Below are 24,019 nucleotides of genomic sequence, written 5' to 3' on the forward strand. Positions count from 1 at the left end.
CAGAAAGTCACTTCTGTTTTACAGAATGCAGTAAGCATAATTGGTTTGACCTCTAAATTAATGTTAGCTTTCTCAGTAATAAGCTTTTGGATTCCCAAAAGCAATATTCCAAGCCTACAATAAGAATGCTCTCAAATGAAAAAATTAACTGGATACATACAGAGATTTCTAGTGCCTATTCAGAATGAGCTTTCTCAGGGCATTACACCAGAGCCCTGAGAATTTAACATAAACTGAGGCAAACATTTCAGTTATCCATCAGTATATGGAAAGTAGGTAAGAAGGACTATAAACAAGTTATAAATTATTATGTGGAGTAGTACTGCTACAATCATTTACAATAAAATTTATGAGGTTGCATAAAGGATATTAGAGATGAGTAAGGTACAGAAGGGAAGGAATATTGTACTACCCCAGTAACTGCTCTTGTTGTATTCTATTTTTTCATGTCTTGCGGTAAGCTTATTTTCACCCACTAAAGTAGAGAAGCTTGATTATGAAACACATGCAGTCCAATCTCAAACACTATTTGTTGCACACATGAAAGGAAAAAAATATTATTCCTTACAAAGCTGCAAATAGTAGTCCCTGACTGTTCCTTGAATTAACAGGAAAAATGTAAAACAGCAAATAGATGCATTTCAGAATAAGGGAATGGTTATTCCTCAATTTCAACAGATTGGGCTGTATAGGTATTATTATTATATTTGATATATGCAGGGAAACGTGAAGCTTGTCCTAAGATTCAAATTTCAGAAATCTCAAGTATTTGAAATTTCAGCTGCTAGTTAATTTCAGTTCTTCTTAAAAAAAAAAAGTATAACAAACAGAAACACACAGTGCCCTACTTTTAACAAAATATAGGTTAGCTTCAACACTTTAGTTTGGCAATTTAATTAACCAATATAAATTCATCCACATTCTTAGAAATTCTGTTTAGAATACAAATTATTGTCTTTATTTTTAAAATACCAGGGCAACTTTCATTTTGATCAATTTTGTCAATAAAGCAACTGTAGTATACCATCAAATAATCAAAGCAAAGACCCCGTAAGATTTCATGAAATGAACTTCAAAGCTATGAAAAGAAAGGAAAGCATCAGGAAAATATTAGATAGAAATGACTCCCCATGCTTTTGTCAATCTGGAATGGAGCTCACTCATGCTAAAGTGTTTAGGAAAGCAGCAAATCCATTTTGGGTACACTGGGACTGAAATAAGGAAAAATCCAACAAAATTCCTATTTTAGAAATTTCTTTATTATTTGATGAGATTCAACACAAAATATATTACATAACTCATTTCTATAGTGAGTAATTCAGAGAAAATAGACAATCTCTCTTCATATGTTTGTCTTAGAAATCACAATATGGTCTTCTTAATTTGGAGCTGAAGAAAACCCTTTGTTTTATGAAAAACTAATTAACAATGACTCAAGAGCTCTCATCTGGAAGTTCCACAGGTATACATCCAAAATAAAAAGTGACAATTTAGGTATCTGTTGAAATCTTGGCTCAACCATCCTTTTACCAACCATAGTCAATGTTATTTGGATCAGAAGTGCAGAGGAGTACTCTGCTCATCATAAATACTTAATGCTGACACTGCACCTATATGTTTGTCATATATTTGACTTTATAGTAATTTCTAACACAAGAGTTTCAACCAGTGAAAATCCTAATACCTCCTTGTTCTTGAAAAACACTGCAACGTACTTAGAAAGGCTGTCTCCTGTCTGCAGGCACAGAAGTGATTCAAATACGTATCCTATGAGGTTTACAAGATAGGATCAACATCACAGAGCGTCCCACGAGGATGGCAGCTTCTGAAAGTAAGCTGTAGAGAGCTGTAAGGTTCCTTTTCCAAAATTTTCACATGTAGGGAATATATCGGAATATATATAGGAAATAAATAAGGTCATGTATAGGGAACAGAAAGGTACTTTTGTCTTATTATTATGTAATTAACCCTTCAGCCAGCTGCAGAAGTTACCGTTATCTCAGTTCTGCTCAATACTAATATTTGTTTCACCACCATCTTAAACAGACCTGTGAAATTATCCTAAATTTAAAAACAGAAGAGTAGCATAAGGCATGTAGGGGAAAAAAAAACCCATCATAAAATGGAATTTTTTATTACAAAGCTTTAGCAGATGGAGCAATCAAGTAAACTGCTATTGTAGCAGAATAAACAGTCAAGGTGGTAATTTTCAGCAAGGAGGTGATAATGCACAGCTGAAAGGGGGGCCAGGGTTGATAGCTGGATCAGTCACTAGTAAAATAATTTGTAAAGCTACAGTCTCAGATTGAGACACACAAAACAAAGATTCAGTCACTGAAAGGAAGAAGAGAATACAAAACCAAAAAAACAGGAACGTAAAGTGACAAAACTGTCAGACTTTAGCCGCTATCCCACAGTTTTCAAAAGTAACTCTTATGACTTTAGATTTACTGAATTACTGCCCATACTGAAGTATATTATTAATAAGGAATTAACAGTATCTCACAGAAATAAGCATCAAACTGCTCTTTTGTCTGAGGGAGATGATGCCTTTGCTCTTGTAAAGCCTGTTCAAGGCTCAGAAACTCAAGACAGGGAACTGCAGCCAGCCCTGGGCCTCTGCTGCAGACTTGAAGCTTCTTTCAGCACCACACCGTGGGAGAAAGGGAATACTGCACCTTTCCACCAGCAAACTGTAGCATGCAACTAATAGCTTGCATTTCTTTCACTTGTTTGCATCTCTTTTCTTCTTATTTCCTTGTGAGAGGCTTCTTCCACTGCTTTTTAAACAACAATAACGAAAAAGATTTAACTTATCTGAAATTTATTGATTCAAAACACCTTCCTTATCAGCGCCTGCCTTTCAGCCACAGCATCTGTTATAATAATATAATAATAATAATGGCCAGTCTTCGCGAGCGAAGATTTGGGAAAGGTCATTAACCCTTCGAGCCTGCGCAGTGGATTTTTTAGGTGAGACCCAGCGTGCGCTGAACTGAGCCCACCCTTTAATCCTGAGGTTCATCTGCCGGGGCCAAGCACGCTTGGACAGTGGCAGTGAGGGTCTCAGAACGTAGGTTTGTTTAGAGTGACCTTCTCTTAGATGGATTGCCTTACAAGGCTGACGAGCTCCATCTGCCCGGGGGGCTGGGAATCGAACCCGGGTCGCAGCGGTGAGAGTCCTGCACCCTAACCACTAGACCACCAGAGGCCCCGCATCTGTTATATGCGCGATATAATTTGCAAGAGCCACCATCCCCAGAAACATACCCAAACATATAGGGGGCATCTTGATTGTCTTTTTCCCCTCCATTGCACAGCCTGGTGTGACATGCACTCCCATGTGAGATAATGTAAGGGCTGGGAGGCTGCCAAGCCCTCCTGTACCCCTTCCTATCACCTCTCTACACCAGTCAGATCCAGACAAGCTGTAAAACTGTGTAAGAAGTCTTATGGATGTCAGCAGCACTCAGTGTGGGTAAAAAAGATAGAATCTTTTATACTGAGATGTAACAGGCTACCACACCCAGAACCTTATCTATTTATTTTGGAGACTAATAAATCAACTCCAACCCCAGTTCCACCTTGAACTCATATGCTAAGAAAATTTTAAACTCTCTCTGTCTATGAGGCACTGAAACGATGCCAGAAAGACAATTTCAGCAGAAATAGAAAATGTTATTTCCATTAAATGAAAAATTCTATTATTTGTTTGATTGCCTTTACCTCTGCTTTAGTTAGCTTTCAGAAACAAAGAAGAGCAACCTCAGTCTTACACTGAGCTCCTTCAAGAAAAAAAGGATTCACTCACAGAGGTATCTATGTTGGACTCTGCTGTCATTTTACTCTTTACTAGAATAAAACTTCACAAAAAATAGTCACTCTGCAAGTAAAAATACAAGTTTTTACTTGTATGGAAATATTCCTTCCTAATTTCCCAGAAAAATCTACTGTCCATCTTCATACCTGTCTCCTCTAATAACAACTCATATAACAAGAGAGAGCCTTGGACGCTTGTAACATAAGCCCACGTATGGGACAGAGGATAGGACTGCAAGATTTGAGACAGACACCGAGGCTGAGAAATTTGAGACAGCTAAAACATTTTTATGCAATTACGTAGAAGCTTGCTTAAGGTTTCCAATCAAAACCTGGCTGTTAATCATTACAATGACTAATAATTCACATTTGTGTAGTCTCTATCTTAACTTAGCAAACCTTTTCTTAAAAAAGCAATACCTTAAAATGGGTTAGATAACGAGCAGCAGAGTCACAAAGCTCACATATATGCTGAGGTTAAATAGACATGCATCTTTGTATTAAACCACAGACATCCTAATAAATAATTCTAAAGAGCAGTTAAGGTCTAAAATGGTTCTAAGCGACATTGTGCTGCAATGAGGCCAGTGCCCAGCAAAATCTCACTCAGTCTACAAATAATGGGAGATCCTGGCAGAAAGCTCAATACCAGTGTACCTCGATTTTGCAATACTTTCACCAGAAAGGTTCAAAACATGTTGACCTTCAGAACACCCTTTCAAGCTCATCTGTTTGCTCTGGAGGTATCTGGGTAAATTGAAGGGGAGAAGAAGGTCTCTGTAATAGCTGAAGTAACCTTCCCAGGTCTCACTAGTATTGTTTTGCTCTGGGGTGGACTTCTTGTCACTGTCTAAACAGATATTAACTGAGAGTCTTCTTATACAGACAAGTGCTATTTTATATTTAGATATAACTAAAATGGACACTTTCCAATAAGAAGCTTTTTTCAAATGAAATATTGCTAGCCCTAATATATACTACTCTCAAAAATGCAATCATTACAACAACAAAAGGAACAAAATCATCAAAAAACTAAACAGAAAATATCAATCAAAAACGCTTATTAGAGCTATATTAATGGGGCAGTTGTCAGATAAGACTGTAGATGTTAAACAGTCTCAGTGTTCTTCAGAAAAATTATACCTATTTCCTCCACAATTCCAGAAAATGTCACTTGCGTCTCAATCATATGGCTTTTCCTCAAGCTCGGGGTGGACTGTAGGCAGGCCCAGCCCAGCGCCAGCGGGTGGCAGCAGCGACCCAGCAACTGCAGAAGACATGCTCCTGCTTATCAGTAATTCTCATTACCAACGCATATTAATATTCATCTTAAGTCTCCCTCCTTCCGTTTGTTTTGTATGTGGGTTTTCTTGGTTTTTTTGTTTCAATTCCAATGGGAAATGCACCATATGAATATGCACACTGATTAATCAAAAGCTTTCATAATTTTTTTCTTCAACTAAGAAAACTAACCTTGAAATGGCCAGGCACAGCCATAAAGTACCAGTACGCTGGATACCACAACTAAAGTCACGTTTTCAATTACAAGGCAACATCTTCTAAGAAAAGGGATACAGCTCCACAAAAGGTCTTCTAATTGCATGAAAGCTATCATGTCACTATTCACTTTGCAAACAAAATACAGAAGTCAGGACTTCTCCACAAGAGATTTGCTGAGAGGGAAGCTGGAGCCACACACAGATTTCTCAGGAGATTGAGCAGATCAGTAGCCATCATTTTTAAATTTAATGGTATGAGTTAAATATGTAGTGTGTCTCATTTCAGTATATATACATAAAACCCACAAAATTAAGCATTTTGTTGTTCAAATTCCAGAAAGTACCTATATACATATCTATTCACTTTTAATTTAGACTAATTTTGAAGCAGGAACTCTGTGTCATCTGTACACATTTCTAAACATTTGTAATCCTTTAATGACTATCAAGCTGAACTACTTTACCAGAAACTTTTCTTTAACACTGCAAACCTGTCTTGGTCCTTCTTATAAATACCTGAATTGCTGAATCTAAAATTAATTAATTTTCAATATATGATTAAAGCTATTTTCTTATATATGCACTTCAAATTAATTGCAACAGACTAAAAAAATTGAGCCATTATATAAAAAATTTGAATTGTAAGTTATTTATTTGAATGTATGAAGTCCCAGCCAAGACCCCTAGTAACAAATTTGGCAAAACAAAAAAAGCCCAAAGGCCAAACTTCCTTACTCACACTTGGTACATTTATCCTCACTTTCTCTTAGCTATTGATACTCTTTTCAAACACTGTTTTGACTCATTCCCCAATTCTTAACCAAACCTTCCCAGTCAAAAGAGGCTACAGGCACTCCAGAAAGGAGATCCTAATCAAAGGCCTCAGAACAGAAATGGGGCTTATGCACAAGAAGAAAAGCCACAGTCCTCTACAAGCTTACTCTGGTCACAGGGCTAACAGGTAGGCAAAACAATTCACTAGGTCCAGGCTTTTGACTTTACACACAAATAAGGAGTAGTGGGACACAGAAGAACATAAAGACTAGATACAGCTTGCAACAGTGGGATCTCCTGTGGGAGACCTGCATCTCCCACTTTCTTCTCAGCTACCAGTTCTGTAGAGGTGTTGAATTAACTTCAGCCTCTAAATCTGTCAGCAGGCTTCACCTTGCCTCCTCAATCTCTACTCCAACAAATCGTTAAGATTATAACACCTTTCTGTCCCACTGCTTGGTGCTCACCCCTGACTGGCTTATCCTCCAACACCATGAGCAGCCTGAACAGAGGATCAGTTGCTAAAAAGAGCTGATTTGTTCTCTTCAGAAGGGTTAGTTTCCCACAGGATTTCCATGATCCTCTTCAGCTGAATGAGGACGACTCATCAATATAATCACATTGTTGACCCTGGATGCTGCTCAGCAGATGAATCAAATTCTTACTGGTTGTAGAGGTGGTCAGCTCTCTTCTACTTCCTGTAGTGAAGTTGTCTCCCTCAGCCGTGGTGGCAATGCTACCTGGCTGGCAGAAGTTCCTGGGGAGAAGGAGCCATTCCACCACAGCACCAGCTATGGATGAAAAACCTTCAATTGTCCTACTTTTCCCTGAGCTCTGGGTAAATTCAGGCTCACACTCATGCTCTTAAGCTGGCAAGAGCTGATTGCACAGGGAGTGCTCAGAGGTAGCAGTTATAAGACAGTAGAACCTCTCCACTTGAGGCATTGGGCTTTGCCTCCTCCAGTGGAAGGATGTATTCAGTCTGCTGACCTGGACTCTGGCCTGATTCTTATGACTGTGCTAAATAGTCACAACAAGCAGGGAAACAGACTGCAATGGGCAGTGGCTACAGAAGAGCCTGTCAAGCACTAGAGTGAGACTTTTGTTTTCTCAGTGATAAGAAAAGGAGAAAAAATAACAGTCACAGAAAAGTGAATGGAAGAAGTATTTTGTTTGAGAACAAGCAAAACTGTAGTGAAGCGCCAAAGGACTTCCACTGTTCATGACCAGCAGACAAAACTGTGAGTTCTTTCTCCTCCATGTCAATTCACTGAACAGTCACCTTTGAACCTGGGGTTGCTGGTCTGCCAATGAACCCTTACAACCAGGTTCTGCTGGTAGAGAACTCATCCACAGGTTTCCAAGAGTACTTATGTGGAGACAGAGGATATGAAGGGAGGGAGAGGCTCAGGTTGTATAGAACACTTCAGTAGAGGAAAAACATCTCTAAAAGAGGAAACTGAAACCATGATTAACAATGACAACAATCACTGACACAACTTTTCACTTTGAGACGGAAAGAAGGGCTTAAAGTTTCATCAGGCTCACTAGAGCAATTCAATGAGAAACTGTTTGTATGTTTAAAGACAGGCCTTTCTATTGTATGCAGTGGAAAGTGTATACATATGATTATAATTTTAATTAAAATAACTTAGAATTTGTGAATATTTCATTGCTAATTGCTATGAAAAATATAATTACTTCCATGCTATAAAAGCCTAATCTGGCACTAATTAAATTATTTGTTTTCATTGTTTTTCAACCACATACATAACAAGTAGCTATCCTCTGTGATTTCATGAATTTCACCAAATCTTTTCTAGACTATTTCTCCAAATCACAAGCTTGTTTAACATCCACTGTTAATCATTCTATGATTCCCCATTGTACTCATTTCATGGAAATGAGACTGCCAAATATTTCAGATATCGCATGTTAACAGTTCTGACTTGTGAACAGAGTATCAGTAGCAGAAACAAAGCCTGAGACTCATTTGCCTATTACACACTGAAAAGAAATTGTTCTATATTCCCTGTACTTGTTGCCATAGTTATAATCTGCTGGTAATTCTACAGATTTTCTGTTAACTAAGATAAACCATAAATATTCATTAAACTGAAAAACAATTCAACTATTTACATTAGAAATGTAATCCACTTGATTCGGTCCTTTAGCTGCAGTACACCAAGTCTGCAAAGGGGCTTACAGGTCTACAAATATCTAATTAAACAGATAGCAAATGAATAAAACCACTAACAACTGTAAGAGGAGGGAGAAAAGAACCAGAAACTCTCAACTGATAGTAACAGGTCCATCTAAATGTAGGTGTGATGAAAAGGATTTGGCTAGAAGTCAATCACATCTCTTACCCTCAAGTTTTTGACACACAAAGAAACAAAAATATAAATGCAATGAAATGGACACTGTTGGTCCAAATACTCTTCTCTTAAGCAAACCAAAGATGCTGGTGACCATTTTTTTACTATTCTTCCACAAACACCTGAAAGATGTGACAATATATCCAAAATATATCACTGAAATTCAAATTCATTTTAAGTAAAAGGAGTAAAAATTCCTCCAGTTAGAGTGAACTGCAGCCTTTTTTTTACAGAGTACTGGTAAAAAGTATTTTTGAATACTAACTTCTAATTTTTATAGTTATAGCTTCTAAGGATAAAAACATGGCTACAAAAGTGTTAATCCACAAATCCCTGTAAATGCTGGTATGGGCAGATGCATTATCTTCTCAAGAACAAACTATTACGAATGTGGGAAAAAAGGACACAGCTGTATAATTATGATATTTAAAGATACACAGAAAATCCTCACCTCAGCCATTCCTACCACACTCACCACAAATCCAATGATGATGAGCCTTAGTTGGGACTAGATTTTGAAACCTCCATAACAGTGGGCCACTGCTCATTTCCCATACTCATCCAGTGGTTTTGAGCCACATTTTCTAGCATTTGCACATCATAAGATAGGGATGGAAGGATATGGAAGAAGTACAAGAGAGAGGAAAATAATTAATTGGTAAGCCTCCTTTTCATCATGGGGCAATTTCAAGGACTGAGTATCAAGCAAAGATATATTGCATTTCTTTGCCAAGTTTGATGACAGTTTGTTAAAGCTACTGGGAAACCCTCTTTCAAAACAGTTTTAAAATATGTACTTTTTTAAGAGGAAGAACACCTTTTCATAAGATCTAACATACTTTAAATTTCTATTGCTTTGTATTTGTGGTATATAGGAGTATCATACACAAGAAATATTCTTATTCCCACAATTAGCACTTCTGTCTTCTCTTCCTAACAGGCTTTCCTTCTCAGAGTCCCTGAAAAATTTCATGGATGCCAATCCGCTTTTTTAGGGCACAGACACTAAACAAAGGAGAGCCCAGACTCTTTATTTTGACTTCCATCCAAACAAATGTCTGTAAATGATAATGGTATGATAATAAAAAAGCAGAAAGCTCTTGTCATCCCTTCCTGTACCACATGAGAGCATCACAGAAGTCTCTGCATCATAAACTTGCAAATTTATTTTGATTTTTTGCTAGTGATAATTTAAATGGAATATTTAATATAATTTAACGTATTTTAACAAATTTTGTTGTTATAACTACACCATGCAGAATATCTGCTAAACTGTGGTAAATAGATGAACATAACTATGACAATATGAGAGGACGTGTAACCTTCCAAAAAGGTTTCGCGGTCCAAAAAATTTCTGTTGGTCTTGAGTGGTCTTCACAATGCTTGGCAGAATACAGGCTCATAAAATCCATCTGACCTCTTCCTTATGACAAGTATTATAAAAGATGAATGGTTTTGGATCCATCTTATTTGCAATATATTGTGCAGTAGTATCAGATAAAGCAACATGACCTTAAAGCAAGACTCATGTTTCACTTTTGCACCACAGGAGAACATTTAACCTTTCAATACTACTGGATCTAAATTACTGCATAATGGTGGATCACTTCTAGAGAGCTAATACATATGCTAATACAACTTCAGATTCTAAAGACAGCTTTGGACTAACAGTCTGCAAAAAACTGAATCTGTCTCTGAAATAACTTCCATATCTATCAGCAGAACTGAACTCCTAGTCATCCAAGACTTTTTCTCCTAAGCCTTCTGCCACAGCAACAGACATTCTTTGTCACATCCAGAAAGTGACTTGAACCTTTAGCAGACTTATGAACTGGGCATGGAATCAGTGCTGGAAACTGCTAAACAGGGATGAGGTTTGGACACTGCACAGAAAGGAACATCCATCACTGGAAATGTTCTACTAGAGACACCTTTCTATCCCTCTGTATGAGTGCTGGTGATTCTGGAGAGAGCCCTCCCGACAGCGCTGTGGGGAGGCCCCACTAGCACTGACTCCCCTTTCTCACACAAGCTGGTTTTAAGCTGAGCCACTACCACTTGTCTCCCACATGAGCTATGGATCCTGATGCTCTGCGACTGTGCCTGGCCACCAGCCCTGTGGTGGGCTCACACCCAGACCCTGACACACAGGCTGACTGTCTGGCCTGGCCTCAGCCCTGACTCTTCACTATGGGCTTGCCTGGTGATTGCTGGGCAATGCCTTACCCGGGGTGCCTGACCAGACCTGCCCTACTCACCATGCCCAGACACCACAGTCCTGCTCCCTGTCTATCCAGGCACTTCCCTCTGCTGGGCCTTGCAACCATGGTCAGCTTCAGGCTCACCTCCCATTGCAGAGCAGCTGGCCCTCACTGCTCTCTACGCTTTTGTTAATCCAGACCGTATAACAAACTAATCACACAGTTATGCAGGATGACAACTTTCTATAAAGACTGAAGTTCAGCTATGTGGCCTGGGATTATAGTTGGGGGGGCAATATATAACATGTCCAAGTTGCCCTTACATAGAAAAACAACATAGGATATGTGGTTTATTGACTAAAGTGAAACCCAATGGATAACTTTTCTGAGATTTGATCTGAACATAAATACTGGAAAAGTAAGATATTTGTTCAAAACCAGCGATTTAGCATTTTGTAACTTGTAACGTAGTTCCAGCTCCGGGGATGAATGCTCTTCTGTGACTGTAATACTATGCTGAAGAAAAAATTACAATAGATGTTCATTGTGAATCCAAAATGCTTTTTCCCATCAACCTTCAAATCTTTTCCAATCCTAGAAAGTCCACTTTGGCCACCCATCACAGGGTTTGTTTTTTTTTAAGAGTGCAAATTTCTCAACTCTTCAGCATATTGCAGGTCAGATCTCCTCCCCTATGCTTACAGACACCAGTCTTATTCTCATCAGGAATACATCCACCCTGAGTCATGGGATAGGGGATGGGCCACAGCAACAAAGCATAATCAAGGAGTGCTGTCAGGGTTATCACCATTTTCAGACACTATCTCGTTCTGTGGAAAACAAAGTATCCTGCATTTTGAGAGAGAACGGAAGCTCTCAGAGATTTACTCGTTTTGATCAAGTCAGTACCTGAAGGAGTACCTACAAGGATCACAGAACCATAGAAAGGCTTGGGTTGGAAAGGACCTCAAAGATGATCTAGTTCCAACCCCTCCACCATGGGCAAGGATGTTGCTCATGGGACGAGGTTGCTCAGGGACCCATCCAACCCGGCCTTGAACACCCCCAGGGATGGGACATCCACAACTTCTCTGGGCAACCTGTTCCAATGTCTCATCATCCTCACAGTAAAGAGTTTTTTTCCTAAAATCTAATCTAAATCTCTCATCTTGTAGTTTAAAACCATTCTCCCTTGTCCTGTCACTATCTGCCCACGTAAAAAGTCACTCTCCCTCTTTTTCATAAGTCCCCTTTAAGTACTAGAAGGCTGAAATGAGGTCTCCCAGGAACCCTCCCTTCTCCAAGGTGCCATTCTTTTCTGTCTCAGAGACTCGGTGCGCTTGGGGAGAATAAACACATCCAGCTTCTTTAATAAATGTTTCTGGGATTATAAGGGAGCAAAGAGGCTCAGAGGAACAGGTAAACCATAAAATATTTCATTCCTACCAAGTAGCAGTCAGAACCGGGTGTCCAGCCTGAGAATATTCATAAGGTGTAGTTCCTTCAGAGTTACACAGTGTATCTTGAAATCAGTTATATAAATTGCTTGTGTGGAAGACATTATCCAATGAACAGAAGAGGTTCACTGGCATAGGGCAAAGCTTTTGGCAGAATACAAGTGTACCTAGTCATGCTACAACAGGAACCTACATCTTTTCTTTGATCTGGCCAATTTTTTAATAATACAACCTATTTTTTGAGCTATTCTCTTGAAGTTGAAAAGGAGCTAAAACCATAGGTCAAGTGAAACCATGCCCCTGATTTCCTACATAAAGTTTTTCAATTGCAACTTGGTGTGATTTTTTCAAATTTGAATTATTATTAAAGTAAACAGACCACTAAAAGTCTTCAGGAAAATTATTTTCTCTTCTTAATGTAGCAAGGATCTCCTTAAACTCTGGTAGTAGAATTAAGCTTTCAGTTAATATTTACTCTCAAACTGGTTCTTAAACTAAAAACTTTATATTTGCTATGCTCATATGTAACGTAGGCTTCTAAACATGTAATAGCTATGAAATTAGCAAACTAGAAGATGTACATTTGGATGCAAAATATCTATAAAACATCTCAACATCTAAAAAGAAAATTATAAAGTTTTAAGAACAGCTTCTAGTAGATAAAGCAGAACATGAAGTAGATGTTAAGAACAGCTTCTAGTAGATAAAGCAGAACATGAAGTAGATGTTATCAACAACTTTACAAAGCATCCAAGTTTTCCTTAGTACTGAAGGTTTGATACTTTGGAGCAAGAATTTCCAAAGTTTTATTAATGGCAATACTCTTTATAGATGGGAAGTCAGGCAAGGGGCCGCAATAACAACATTTAAAGTGAAGCATCACCATAGTTCTGGTTAACTCTAGAAGAGGCATTGCTGCAGTTTGTGATGTCATAAAGACTAGTAAGAAAGGCTGGAGAAGCAGCTGAAGTCTCGAAGGTATGTGTCCCATCTCAGGATGACATTTCTTGACAGACACAGTGCTTCTGCCTCTAACTTTCACAGCCCCTACCCTGGGAGGAACCAGACAATAACAAAGGCCCAGCACTGTCTCGGTTCTCTCCTAACAATGACGACAGTTAAAAAAAAAAAGTTTGAAGAAATTCTGTTTCAAGAGCCCCTGCTCAGTAGGTCCACTAAAAATATTATAATGAGATTATTATATTTTTTCATTTAAAAACCCTAAAAGGTCATCTTCTATGCCATAAAAGAGGCTAATTTTTCAATGACCTTGAATTAATATCGACATGGTATCTCCAAATGTACTATCTAAAGACAGAATTTCCTCTTTTACCAGATTTATGTGTTTTATAAGATGTACGATTTCCTTTTAAAAACTGATAACCATAACTAAAGCCTACTATCATCCTTTTAAAACATTTAAAAGAAAATCTGTAAAATGTTACAATAATATCTATACAAAAAGTTAGTTTGAGAGTTTGACAGCAACTGTGTATTTCAAAAACCAAACATTTTTATACATTAGGTGACTGTGATCTCTTCTTGTCTATATTAAGATTTATCTGTTTTCTCAAGTAATAAAAAAGAACTGAAGGAACAACAAATGGTACTATTAATGTACAAACTGTCCATATAGCTTGAGTTTATATCTTTCTTTATCTTTTCTCCCCTCTCACTTTATTCTCTATTAGCAAGTCAACTTTTGCACTTGTTGGTATGTGGAAAAGATTATACGCATAAACCAATTAGAGGATTGGAAGCGCATTCCTCCTATAAGCTAGAAAACTAGTTTACTCATGGTGAATGAGCTAATTGAGTACTAACAAGCTGGCAAGCTTTTTATATACCACCACAGACAACTAGAATAGTCAGGCACAGAATCTAATCTATTACATAAGCATTACACAAGGACATTAACTGGCTCTTTCCTGCAGCAATGCCAAATCTAATTCAGATATGCTCTGAGTTTCATTATATCACATCCTGCATTAGCAGTTAATATGGAAGACATAAGTGACACAGGTTATGTGTAAGAACTTATGCCAAATAAAGCATATTTCTGAAGAAGCTGTCAAGGTACTAAAAGCTAACATTGTAGTTCCACTACACTTTTCTCGAGGTCAGAAAATTACTATGAATACTGGACTTCCTCCATTAAATCTTTATCAGAGTAAGCATTTACCTAATGATCTCAAAAAGCAATAAATTCTATTCTAGAAATTGATGAGCCTCAAAAGATCGAGAGATCTAGTTTAGAATGGAGCTTATTGTCAGAGATCAGCTGATGTATCAAGCCCACACTTAGCTCCTGCCCAAAGTGAATCCTTCTGTCAAACGTCACTAATATATTAACAAGTAGCTCTTGTACAAATGTTCCCCCTTAACCTCTGCTAAATCCTGCTTATCCCTGGAACATGTCCCTGATGACAAGGTTGAGCAGCTGGACAAATTATGGCTCTGTTTTTTCATTTAACTGGAAAGGTTTTCAAAGAAATAATTAAACAATAAAGCAAACTGCACTTGGTGGGCATGTTTTTCTGAAATCTATGAGATAAAATCCTAAGTCTGAAAATGTCAAAGGCAGGGCTCCCTTGACAAAAAATAGTAGCAGTGACCATGGCAGATCAACAGATTCAAAGGCAGATTAAAAGGAGAGAGCAGAAGAAGCAGCCTCTGAACATGGGTGTAATGTCAATGAAATAGACGTATTTTCCATCATCTACCTTTGGCTTTGCAAGGTTCTAGTTCCTTAGGAGTTCTACATAAATTGTGTACTCACACTTTTAAGTGAAAAAAAAACCAAAAAACAGGATGGGAGAGGGAATGGTAATTGGGCTCTGCATTTGCCTTACTTCCTTTCTGTCATATACATTTTTAATCCAAGTTTTTTACCAATCAGGCTTCTATAGAAAAATTAAATACATTAATTGTGAAGAACGTGCTGTCCATAGTGAACACCAGAAAGCATTAAAGAGGGGAAAATGCTCTTGTTTTCATCCTAACTTCAATAAATTGAGTCTCTAATCTTTGTGTTAGAAATCAGATCAGATACGGATCTAAGATTCACAAGACCTTCTAGCGAAATAAAATGTGAGAAAAAACAAGCAAACCAGAGCTCTAATTTAACTGCGATAGCCCTAGGACTTAAACAGCAATAGAAGTAGAACAAGCCTAAAAACACAGAAAGATCAAAGAAAAAGCACTGTAGTGAGTCAAGGATGCAACAAGCAGTGAGCATAGGCATGTTGTCAAGGCCAGACTCAGCAATAAGAATCAGTCCAATTCCTTAAAGAGTGACACCACTTTGGCTAACAAAACAGAAGCAATAACAAACATGTTAGCTAACCTCTCTTTGGAATGATTATCATGCTGAATAAGCATATGTGATCTGAGGGATTACATCTGGTTTAGATCAACAACGAGAGACAAAGGAATCCCCTGGTGTATCTAACGGGCTGTGCATGAGAGGACATCTATTCCAGAAGTCTTACAGCTGCTTACATAAAATTATTCAGTAAAAATAAGTTCCATGCCATACCATGGTGTTATTTTTCAGAATGCACAATCTCACTCACACGGCAAAACAAAAGTGAATCAGCAAATAATTTCAGAAGAGGCCTGTACAATCTAATCCTGCACTGTGAATGTGGGAGATGAAAGAAAGTATTAACAGAAACAAGATAGCATATGGGGCTGAGAGATGTGCAAATATTAGAAAAATCACAAACAACCTCATACATTAGAGACAGGACTATTGTTTTCCAAGTCCCTATATAAAGATACACCATCTTCTGAGAATGCCCAGATACAAGAGAAAAAATATTGCAGAATGTCTAGAAACAGTATCTTCCTAAACCAGTACAAACACAAAACAATCCAGAAAGGAGGCTGTAATATATAATAAAGAAAAGAAACAAAAGAAGAACAAAAACCCCAACTCTAATAGTATTACAAACAGTGACAGCTAATGGTTTTGACCAGCAAATGACACATGCTGTACCAGAAATGCCTTCAAAAAACAGGGTACACCACCGTCTGCTTATGTAAGCATCCAACTGAAGCTACTTTTCAGGAACAAGTCTTAAAACATACATTGTATTTTCCTTCAGCCATGAGGGGTAATCAGCAAGAACTATGTCTCTTAGGAAAATACGAACTAGACGCCAAAGCAAAATTGACTGTAGAACCGTGAGATCAGAATCTTTCCATAGGAAAATAAAACCAGTAAGACAACGCAGAAAAATAAAATTGCCAACAGTATCTATTAAATTTGAAATTAAAATCTGGGTGTTCTAGAGTTAAAACATTATTTCCCAAGAGATCTATATATACTGCGCTTTACCTGAATGTTGAACAGTGAAAATGCTAAGCACTATTACAAGGAGAGACTCAGTGGACGTAACTCTTAAACCAGGAGAATATTTCCAAAATTACTCTTAGGTCTGTGGACAACAGAAGAAGAACTAAAGCAACACCATTTGTCCTGTCATCACAAAACAATGACTCTCTCTTCTCTTCCTCTTTGTTTTCTTTCTTCTACTGCAAGAATGAAAATAGAAACTAGCTGCCTGAAACAGATGCACCAAGTTTCTTAAGAGGTAAATTAAATTAGGGATATGCAAGCATGGTAGTTGTCACAACAGCAAATTCTAAGATTCAGGATGGTATTGAATTAAAGATAACTAGGCTTTCAGAAACATCACACGATGCCTGCAGATTATGCCAGTTCTGAACTTACTAAAAAAAAACCTCCAGTGCAATTGTGGAATTTCACCTGATTCCTTACACTACAAACTTTGTATATTTTCTAGTGGGAGAGCAACTAGCAGCATATTCCTTAGCAGCATTCTTCAAAACAGAGCAGCACTGAACACAAACAGAAAAAGCAGTTAAACCAGCCTAGCATGTTTTAGACATTTCTTGGTAGGCACTGAATTTTATATAGGGATTGACCTTAAACTACCAGTCACTTGTCCATATTCAAAGTCCTAGGTGTCTCATAACATGAGATAAACCATATTCATATCAGATAAGCTTTCATCTCTCAGTTGTTTATTGTATCAAACAACCTCATTATGGCTGATAAACTCTCCACTTCCGTGCCTGCAGTCACTTTGCAAGACATGGAATAGAATAGAATTGTTCACGCAAGACATGATAAATGTATTATTCTTGTACTACAGGAAAATGCTTACCAAAAAAACCCAAAATTAAAAAGAAAGAGCAGATGGAATACTGAGCTAAGTCATAAACTACTGCAGAAAAGGCAGGACAAAGATAATCATCAGAACAGGATGAAGAAATTTCAGAACCAGTTCTGAAAATACATAGGCCAGTTCCCTGACTAAATTCCAAACTGCAAGGAGGGATATAAAAGATAAATAAAGAAAGAATTTGGAAGTTTGATGCGTTTGCTCTCACAAGTAAGTGTAATTGAATTCTTAACTAGCATTTTCACAAACAGGCCATAGTAATAAGAAAAAAATGTTTTCTCTCTATCTGGTCAGCACAGCTAATTTTCATAATTTTGTTTTTTAATTGCTGCAGTAATCAGACTCTTCAACACTATTATCAATGTGGTGCTGACAATGAATTTTTTTTTAACCTCCAATCACAAGAGCAAAAAGCTTCTGTCAGTTATCTTTGAATTTTCTCTTAGACCTTTGATTTTACATACACCACATCCAAACACATAACTTCTCTGAGATATTCAGTATATTCAAAACAAAACAGGATTATTTATAAAGCATCATAATTTCATTTTGCCCAACTACCTTTTCACCTAGATTTTTGTCTGACTTCCTCATATCTAAAAAAGAGAAGGAATACTGATGTTTGAGGGAAAGATTAAAGAAAAAAAACAAGTGTCTGAGCAGCAGGAATGATTTTTGTCTTCCTTGATTAGCAAGCAAAGGAAAATTAGCTATCAAAATATGCATTGTTTTGAGGCATCTTCAGACAGATTTCAAATTTCTTTCCCTCTCTGTCATTATTAGTTTGGTAAGCAACATCTCACCTGCCCACACAAGATCCTCCAGATCCACTCCTGGTGAGGCAATATCCAGCTGAATGGAATAAGGGAACTGGCCTCACATATTCCTGTTGGTCTAGCCACAATCTTAAAAACCCAAAATAGAAGTAAATAATTTTGAAGGAAAAATTTTAAGCAATATAGCCAAACCTTTGTAAGGCCACTGGCTTTGTGTCAGTCTTCAGGGTTTCATTATGCTTTAATAAAAAAAATAAATATCAGCATTAACTGAGTATGTTAGACATATTTTTTTAATCTAGTCAATTGCAATGTAGAACTGCTCAAACAGAAGACTTCACGAAAACTGAAAACAGTCTTGCATTTATTGCAAACACAATGTTTTGTCCACACATCCCAAACAAACTCTCCCCTTAGTCTCCAAAGCCTCACTGTCTGTAATGCTCTACAGGATTTCTACTCACTCCTCTTCCACGCCTCCTCCCATTCACTGTCTGCAAGACAAATTTTCAATTTAATCTCCATAAGATAACTGAGACACACTTTGGAAAATCCAGGATTTCATAATTTAGGTGTCTCTAAAATAAAATTAATAAGAGAACAGCTTTCCTATCTATTATCTGAGCTCTGCAACCGCAGACAAACAATATAGCAGCAATTTATATCCATGGAAAGATGGAGAAAATAATCCTGGAAACTATTTCCAAGCACATGAAGGGAAAGAGGGTGATTGAGAGCAGTCAACGTGGGTTTGCAAAGGGGAAATCACGCTTTACCAATCTGATAACCTTCTAAAATGAGGTGAATTAGCCTCTTGGATGCAGGGAGAGAGCAGCTAAAGCTGTTTACCTCAACTTTAGTAAGGCTGACCCTATAACATCCTCATAGACAAGCTGACAAGTTAAAGGCTAGATAATTACACAGTGAGAGAGATTGAAAATTGACTGAATGGCCAGGCTTGGAGGGTGGTGATCAGCAGCGCAAAGTCCAATTGGAGGAAAGTCACAAGTAGTGTAATCCAGGGATCATTACTGGGGCTAATACTGTTTAACAGCTTCACTAATGATCTGAATGATGTGACGGAGTGCAGCTCAGCAAGTTCACAGATGAAAAACTGGAAGGAGTGGCTGAAACACCACGTGGTTGTGCTACCACTCAGTGGGACCTTGACAAGTTGGAGAATTGGTTCAAGAGGAACCTCGTGAATGTTAATAAGGGGAGATGCAAAGTCCCGAAGAAGACTGTGAAGAAGAATAAACTCAGGCACCATATACACTAGGGGTCAACCTGCTGGAAAGCAGCTCTGCAGAGAAGGCCCTTGGGGTCCTGGTGGACAACAAGCTGACCACAAACCAACAGTGCACCTTCAGAGAAACAAAGGCCAACACCATCCTGGGCTATGAAGAGCAATGCCTACAGGTCAAAGGAAGTGATCCTTCTCCTCTCTTCAGCACTGGTGTGGCCATAATTTGGAGCACTGCATGACCAGGTCTGGGCTCCCAAGTACAAGAGAGACATGGACTTAATGGAATGAGTCCAGCACAAAGACGATTAAGGGACTGAAGCATCTCTCGTATGAGGAGAGGCTGAAAAAGAGGAAAAAGGAGGGAAAAGCTCAGGTTCATCAATGGGCATAATGCGTTGGGGGGGTATAGTTCAGTGGCAGAGCATCATCCATACTCATCATGAGGGAAGTTGTACTAGAACTTTAAAGGTCTCTTCCAACCCAAACTATTCTATAATTCTATAAATACTTGATGCAAGGGAACAAGGTTGAGGGAGCCAGACTTTGCAGTATTGGCCAGCACCAGGTCAAGTTGCAATGGGCACAAAGAAAAACACAGGAGAGTTCATCTGAATACAAGACGACACTTTTTTACTGTGCGAGTGGTCAAATACTGGCACAGGTTGCCCAGAGAGGCTCTGGAATATCCACCTGTGGCGATATTAAAAATCTTATGACCACAGTTCTGGACAACTGTTTCTAGCTTACACTGCTTGAGCATGGGGGTTAGTCTAAATGATCTCAAGAGTTCCCTTTCAAATGACATGATTCTGTGATTTTCTTGACATACATGAAGAGTAGAAACAGTTTTTCCCAAGTGCAAGGCAATGGTCCTAGTACCAGGGGATCGGTTGTCAGAATAGAGACTTTCCAACCTGCCTATCTGACATAGGCACATGAATGAATAAGTGAAGTTGATGAGTCAAGGATATCCTAAAAGCAGAAAAGGGTGTTTTCAGATAAACCCCTGGGCTATTGTCCCTGCTTATATTAAAAGGAGATTGGTAAGGACATGCTTTGAAGAGTTCTATTACTGAGTGGATAATTATGTAAGTTGCATACTGTACTACTGCAATTTTAATAGGGAACACACTGTCAACACCATCTTTATAGGCAGCAGACTACAATCCCCAGATAAGATAAAATCTGCTTTTTTCACCAAGTTTCTGCAGGCACTGTGGAGCAAGCTGACTTGGAAACTGCTGCCTAGTGCCTAGAGGAAGATAATTCTTACAGCTTGCTTCACAGGCCTGGTTGGAAGTCAGCTGAAACTTGGGAGGAACCAGAAGCAGATGACTTGCTGATTTGTGTTACCTTGTCTCTTTGCTTTGTGCTTTTGCCTTGTTAGCAAGGTAGCAGGTTTTAAAATCATACCTAACTTATTTTCCAAGACCTTGAGAAACTATGACTTTGATACTGTGGGTTTTGGCATGGCTGAAAAAAAAACAGGAAAGTGCTTGATATTTCAATTCCAAAATGTTATCTCTGCATAATCTAGAGTATGAATTTATAAAAGGCCGGCTGTTACATGTTATGCAACTCTAACCCAATATTTAATTGCATTTAAGGAATTTTGCACTCAGTAAGGGGATATAAACTGAGAATTACCCATACAGACAGGCTTTACAGCAGAACAGCCCATACCCTACATTATCACTTATAATTTAATTAAAACACTTATAATTGCTGCTAGAATATTGCAGTACTTGTCAGATCATTCATCATCTGCTGTTTTATCAGCAATGATATAAAAATTAGCCAACAACCATCATTACTTGTGTATATTTAGGAGGAGGTTAATTTCAACCAATCAAAAGGGATTTCATAATTAAAACATTTAAAGATGTGAAGGAATCCTGACACTTCAAAAATTCTAAAATTATGTGCATGAGAAAGGTAAGAGATTGTACATACAAATGATGAGGTATTCTCTTTATACATAAAAATAGAGCTGAAAAGCTCTAATGGATTAGGAAAGCTGTAGATTTCTCTCCCATTTGCTTTGTTTGCAGATTTTACAGTGCCTTGATGTTACAGCAACAAACCAGGATGACTGTGTTTAGCCCATTTACCTTCTCTTGCAAGGACAAATCCACGTTAAGCATCTCTACATAAGGAAGAACAGCACAAAAGACCACTGCAGCAAAGTATCAACATAAGGGTTGGATGATTTAATACAAACTGTGTTGTCTGGCAGGAACTTGCAGTATCTGGAGCAACACTTTCTAGTTTTGGCATGGCAGGGAATATACTGCCCTGTTCTCAAAAACTCATATAACTTTATTATGAAATGCCAATATCAGAATAAGCTGCCAACCACATTTTAAAACCACAGTATTTACAAAGTGATGTAAGATGAATTCCACTTCGATTTCAGATTCACAATATACAAGAAGGTTTCTTATATTGTCTACTTTTAAGGCAACAAAATATTTTTAGGTTATGATAGTTCTCTACATACACAACATGTCCTAAAGAAACAGTAAGAAACTTAACATATGCTCCGAGCTCTGCAAAATGCTACTCCCTGCTCTGTAATATGCTACCTACTAAGAAATAGGCTTTAAAATACCTGGTGATAGAGAGAGGGTGACAAGAAACATAGAATAAGAGACAGAATTTCTTCATAGTTACTTTCATTAGAAAACGTGCAAAGACATGAACAAAGTAATATTGATTGCAGTATCAATAATTCACTAGTATCACAATATATCACAATATGACTAATAGGTTGCCCAGAGAAGCTGTGGATGCCCCATCCTTGTGGGTGTTCAAGGCCAGGTTGGATGGGGCTTTGAGCAACCTGCTTTAGTGGGGGGTGTCCCTGCCCATGGCAGAGGGATTAGAAATAGATGATATCTAAGGTCCCTTCAAACTCAAACCCTTCATGATTCTATGATTGTAATTCTCCCATGATTTTTACTCTCAAGATCTTTCATATTTTGCCACCCCATCCCAAAGGAGATGGTAGTAAAAAAAACCATGAAGAGGAAATCAACATCTCCTAAGCCCACATGGGTGGGGTGCTAAGGGGGCATAGAAGCACAAGCCAAACAGTAGCAGCTCAACAAGTTTTAAAATATTCTAGCTATATTTAAATAATGTGACAACTGCTTAATTTTGCAAGCATCAATACAGGCCAACCCTGACTGGAAGGCAAAGACATTCTATGTTTGTAATATTTACCGGAGTATGAGCTTAGTAAGCAGACCCAGATCTGAACAAATTTCACTGCTGAGAAGTCAGCAGGTACCACATTTAAACAGGGCATGCAAATGAAAGCTATTATTATTCTTTGCTAATTGTTGAGTTTCCAAGTGACCTCAGTATTTTACTGTAAAAGACAGGAATAATGAATTATCTCAGGCTGAAATGTAAAATAAATGGGAGTATATCAGAGTATATTATAATTCATAGTTCCCAAACTACACTGTAACTCCTGATTTTTCAGTCATCCTTTCCTCTTTAGAGTTTTATAAAGCCTCTTCAGAAACAGTTTTGTGATTGTGTTTATTCTGCCTGTTGAAGAAACTGTCCAGTCATTAACAGCTCGGTTTGTTGAGGTAACACTGACAACATGACATTTGATATTAGACAAAAATTGTAAATTTGATGTTAGAAAGTTTTGCCAGGTAAAATATATCAGTGCTATACTACTGAAATAATCTGTAAATAGTCCTTAAAACTGATATTAAAAAGTTATGGCAGTGCTATGCTGGCCACAGTGTTCTAAGTGTCTTCTCTAATAAGCAAGGAAATTCATAGTTTAATTTAATAGTGTAGCATGCCCTGAGGAGAGAAAAAGTATTTTCAACAAAGAGAAAACATCTGCAAAGACGCTTATTTATAGAGCCATGTGATAAACAGACTCATGTGCTCATTAAGTTAAAAAAAAAATAACATTCTTTTCTGATGAATTAACAAAGCTACCATGTATCGTAACTTAATAAATCTGAGTTTCAAGATTTCTCACTTCAAGATTTCTCATGTATTTCTTTGGCTTTCCTTGTATCAACCTTCTCAGTACTGTAACGTAATTCACTATTCTGGTTTGAAAAGCAGTCAGACATGTTTTTAATTTCCACCACAAGCAAACTAAGCTTTGTTAACAAATGGACTTTCTTCTGTATAGCACTTTTAAATCAAAGATTGCAAAGGTTAGCATGAGGAGAATCTGCAGAGCCAGAGAACTGAAAAAAACCAAAATGACTATTTTTTATTTTATTTTATTATGCAAGCATCACGGCTGAGATCCAGTTCTCCTACTCTGAAAGCTATTCTGAGTCAACAACACAGTAGACATTTTGGAGAAGTTACAACAAATGAAAAATATGAATTCTTATTACTCCATCTTATACCTTACAAAAAGGTTCTGTTTCAAGAAAATTTTCACCAAAAGTTATTCAGAAAATACTTGCAAAACCAGAATAACTAAGAAAATATGCTTTTTCCTTTGACTTTTTTGGACACCAAATATGCTGTCAGAAGGCAACTGGCTAAGCAACAACTAGCAGGGTCATACATGTTTGCAGATATAATGTTTAGAATTGTAGGCAGGAAAAAATAGAAGAATTCAATAAAAATAAGGTAGATAATTCTCAGTCTGAAGAACAGGAA

The 24,019-nt window shown here is 37.8% G+C and overlaps 1 protein-coding gene across 3 annotated transcripts in view; it reads right to left on the reverse strand.

Annotated features, from left to right (window-relative positions):
• Positions 1-24,019, reverse strand: part of KIAA1456 (KIAA1456 ortholog) — a 126,077-nt gene that overhangs the window by 77,379 nt on the left and 24,679 nt on the right. The gene's annotated exons all lie outside the window — the stretch shown is intronic.

The sequence above is a fragment of the Lepidothrix coronata genome, unplaced genomic scaffold, assembly GCF_001604755.1.
Source record: "Lepidothrix coronata isolate B3197 unplaced genomic scaffold, Lepidothrix_coronata-1.0 Scaffold0, whole genome shotgun sequence".
Classification (NCBI taxonomy): Eukaryota; Metazoa; Chordata; class Aves; order Passeriformes; family Pipridae; genus Lepidothrix; species Lepidothrix coronata.